The 4,654-nt window shown below is 42.2% G+C and overlaps 1 pseudogene; it reads left to right on the top strand.

The window, feature by feature from the left end:
* The first annotated feature begins 530 nt into the window (after positions 1 to 530).
* On the top strand, positions 531 to 2,650 carry LOC113905666 (annotated as a pseudogene).
* Positions 2,651 to 4,654: the final 2,004 nt, after the last annotated feature.

Here is a 4,654-nt window from a genome sequence, read left to right as displayed (position 1 = left end):
TGTGTAAGGGATATTATAGCCAGAAATACATGTTGAGATTCATTCTGGACCACTTGTACTTAGCACTCAAGTGGCTTCTACCAACTCCATGCTTCAGTTCAGTTCAGTCGCTCAGTCGTGTCTGACTCTTTGTGACCCCTTGAACAGAAGCACACAAAGTCTCTCTGTCCATCACCAACTCCTGGCCTCTTTCAGTATCCTATCATTTTGCCTTTTCATACTGTTCATGGGGTTCTCAAGGCAAGAATACTGAAGTGGTCGGCGAGTCACGATGATGGCGGCCACCAGCCTGTGGTGAGCTAGCGGATTCTCTGCTGCTTTCGCAGAGCCCCTCCCGCTTCCGACAGACCCACTGGCTGGTAACCGGGCGCGTGAGGAAGCACGGTGGTCCGAGCTCGCGAGGAAGGCCGCAGTCGCGGAGGCAGCTGCGCGGCCGGGGGCCAGGGCTGGGGGAGAGGCCGCTCTGCAGGGCGAATGTGACAAGCCCCCACCCCCACCGCCTTCCTCCCAAATACGCGAGGAGGGCGGGCGACCCCGGGGCCCCGCCAGGCCACAGACCCCGCCCAGCGGCCAGCACCCGGAGCAGGCCCGGCAGCGGAGCTGCGTGACGGCACCATGCTGGTCACCCTGAAGACCCTCCAGCAGCAGACCTTCAAGATCGACATCGACCCCGATGAGACGGTGAGAGCACTGAAAGAGAAGATTGAATCTGAAAAGGGTAAAGATGCCTTTCCTGTAGCAGGTCAAAAGTTAATTTATGCAGGCAAAATCCTCAATGATGATACTGCTCTAAAAGAATATAAAATTGATGAGAAAAACTTCGTGGTGGTTATGGTGACAAAACCTAAAGCAGTGACAACACCAGCATCAGCTACAACTCAGCAGTCAAATTCTGCCGCCACCACCACAGTTAGTTCGTCCACAGTGCCCCCTGTGACTCAGGCCCCAGCCCCTGCCCCCACTTCGGCTCCCACTCCCACACCTGCGTCTGTCACTCCAGCACCGAGGACAGCATCTTCTGAGGCTGCACCTGCTAGTGCAGCGAAGCAGGAGAAGCCTGCGGAGAGGCCAGTGGAAACCCCAGTGGCCACCACCCCAACGTCAACCGACAGTACATCAGGTGATTCTTCTCGGTCAAACCTTTTTGAAGATGCAACAAGTGCACTTGTGACAGGTCAGTCTTACGAGAATATGGTAACTGAGATCATGTCAATGGGCGATGAACGAGAGCAAGTAATTGCAGCCCTGAGAGCCAGTTTCAACAACCCTGACAGAGCAGTGGTGTATCTCTTAATGTGAATTCCTGGAGATTGAGAAAGTCAGGCTGTGGTTGACCCCCCTCCAGCAGCTAGTACTGGGGCTCCTCAGTCTTCAGTGGCTGCAGCCGCAGCAACTACGACAGCAACAACTACAACAACAAGTTCTGGAGGACACCCTCTTGAATTTTTATGGAATCAGCCTCAGTTTCAACAGATGAGGCAAATTATTCAACAGAATCCTTCCCTGCTTCCAGCATTGCTACAACAGATAGGTCGAGAAAATCCTCAGTTACTTCAGCAACTTAGCCAACATCAGGAGCATTTTATTCAGATGTTAAATGAACCAGTTCAAGAAGCTGGTGGTCAAGGAGGAGGGGGAGGAGGTGGCAGTGGAGGAATCGCAGAAGCTGGAAGTGGTCATATGAACTACATTCAAGTAACGCCTCAGGAAAAAGAAGCTATAGAAAGGTTAAAGGCATCAGGATTTCCTGAAGGACTTGTGATACAAGCATATTTTGCTTGTGAGAAGAATGAGAACTTGGCTGCCAATTTTCTTCTACAGCAAAACTTTGATGAAGATTGAAAGGGACTTTTTTTTTAAATCTCACACTTCACACCAGTGTATTACACTAACTTTGTTCACTGGATTGTCTGGGATGACTTGGGCTCATATCCACAATACTTGGTATAAGGTAGTAGATTGTTGGGGGTGGGGAGGGAGGGATCTAGGATATAGGGCAGGGATAAATACAGTGCATGTCTGCTTCAGTTAGCAAAGGCCGCAAATCCACACAGTGTGTAAAATATTATACAACCAAAAATCAGCTTTTGCAGGTCTTTATTTCTTCTATAACACAGTAGGTAACTTTTCCTAGGTTTCACTCTTTTTAGTGTACTAGATCCAGAAATTTAGTGTAATGCCCTGCTTTATATTTCTTTGACTTAACATTGGTTTCAGAAAGAATCTTTGCTACCTAGAATCTACAGTCCCTATTTTATGGCAACACTGGATAATGGCTTTGTGAAATTGGGAAAAAAAAATGGGAGTGACTGTAAACAGAAATGCCAAATTATTGATGGTTATTGTTGCTGCTTCAAATAAGTATAAAATTAATGTGTAAGAAAGCCCATTCTTTCATGATAAATACTTGGGGTTGAAGGGGGGAGATGGGGGAACATTTTCTTAAGATGAAAATAATTAACTGCTATTTTAAATTTCTTGATCATTGAATGTGAGACCCTTCTAACATGATTTGCGAAGCTGTACAAGTATAGGCAGAGTTATTTTTCTGTTTACATTTTTTTTTTGGTTTATTTTGGGGGGTAAATTGGTAGTTGCCTAATTACTGTTTACTTCATTGTTATATTGCAGTAAAAAGTTATAAAAACCACGGTTGCATGTTTGCTTTTGATGTATCCCTTTGTGGAGTTAGCACTTTGGGGCCAATGAAGAAATGCAGCATTCACTCTCCCTGTCTTCCCCTTCCCTCAGCAGAAATGTGTTTGTCAGCAAGTCATGAATTCCAACTGCTGCCTTTTTTAAAACCCACAAAATGCTGATTCAGTTCAAGATTAATGCAAATGTCTCAAAACTGGGTTTCTGATATTTGTAAATGTTTTTTCCTTATTAGATAAGAATGTATGACCATTTAAGTTGTTAGGATTATTTTGCTTTTGAAAAGAGAAGGTGGACAGAACTACAATCCAGCATCTTTTATTGCATTGGAAAGACTGGCAAAATCTTTTGGAAGGGTTGGGAGATGCAGCTGGAATAGTACTTTGGAAAATATACAATCAAGATATCTCATGGCATATTAAAAGAAAAATCTTAATAGCAAAAAAAAAAAAAAAGAATACTGAAGTGGTTTGCCATTCCCTTCTCCAGTGGACCGCATTCTGTCAGACCTCTCCACCATGACCTGCCCATCTAGGGTGGCTCCACACTTAACCTGGGGTATTTTGCTTATTTCCCATTCTTTCCTCCCCTACATCCACCCCTGACTTTTGGGTCTCAGTAGTTTTAAATATGGCTATGTCTCTTGCATCAATATGTAGGCAGAAATAGTGATATGATTCCTTTGTTTTCGTCTTAGAAAACTTTCTTGACAATTCCTCTCTCAAAGTCCCATTTAAGAATGTTTCTGCCTGGGCCTCAGTTTTGGTCCTTTCGAGTTCTGTATTGAGCAGTATTGTTGATTGTCAACCTTTAGTTTTCATCATTTTCACCTGTTAAATTTGTTTTATTTTTGCCTCCAAGAGAATGTATTCAATATTTCAGACTCCTACCTTAGGGACAAGGTTTAATTCACTTATATTTTAGTCTGAATTATCTAAATCAGATAACCAGATATTCAGATCAATGTCTATTAACAGGACTACTTATTTATATTTTAGCTTATTAATTATTTTAAATCATGAAACTGCTATCTCTTATTTTTCTGACCATCTGAATTTTAGGACAAACTCTTTATAAAGGCAACAATTTGCTGAATTCAGCAGGGCCACCACTGTATCAAGAAAGTTAATTAATTTGAGTTTTGTCACCCTTCTGAAATACCAAGGAGCTTTCTATCTATTAGAATATTCCACTAAAAATAATACCATCAGCAATTACAATAAGGTTCACCCATGGAAATTAATTTCTGATTATCCCACAATTAATAACCTTATCTGTAAAAATTATAATATGCAGGTTGATAATATTCAGCTACTAGTTTTGTGGAGAAAAAAGCAAAACTAGTTATAATGATAAAAATTTTTTTCCTAGCATTATTTTAATCCTTATAAATATGACACAAATACCCCCTATAAAGGATAACAGCTTTTCTGTAATCCACAGAATACAAAATATTCCTGATGGCACCATATCACAAGAAATAACTAATAAGACCTTTTTACTGGACAAATCAATCAAGGAAAAAAATTTTGCATTACTTGGGTTAAACTTTTTCTATTGTAACCTAAGATACTCTAGTTGCATACTAACAAAAACTTACCAAAATTTCAGGCTGTGTGCATGTGCCTTGGTATATTTATATGGTGGTAATATAAAATCATGGGCTTCCCAGGTGGCACAGTGGTAAAGAATCCACCTGCCAATGTAGGAGATGCAAGAGACACAGGTTTGATACCTGGATCAGGAAGATCCCCTGGAGTAGGAAATGACAACCCACTACCGTATTCTTGCCTGAAAAATTCCAGGAACAGGGGAGTCTAGTGGGCTACAGTACATGGAGCTGCAAAGAGTCAGACACAACTGGGGGACTGAGCACACACACACTATCAACTCACACTGGGAACTTGAAGAGAGGTAGGAGGATGCCATCTGGGAAGGATTTACATGTGATGTTTCTATACTGGTAGTATCTAAAATAAATTGTTCTTTCATCTAACTA

The sequence above is a fragment of the Bos indicus x Bos taurus genome, chromosome 2 (assembly GCF_003369695.1).
Source record: "Bos indicus x Bos taurus breed Angus x Brahman F1 hybrid chromosome 2, Bos_hybrid_MaternalHap_v2.0, whole genome shotgun sequence".
Classification (NCBI taxonomy): domain Eukaryota; kingdom Metazoa; phylum Chordata; class Mammalia; order Artiodactyla; family Bovidae; genus Bos; species Bos indicus x Bos taurus.
This window is presented reverse-complemented; position numbering and strand designations above follow the sequence as displayed.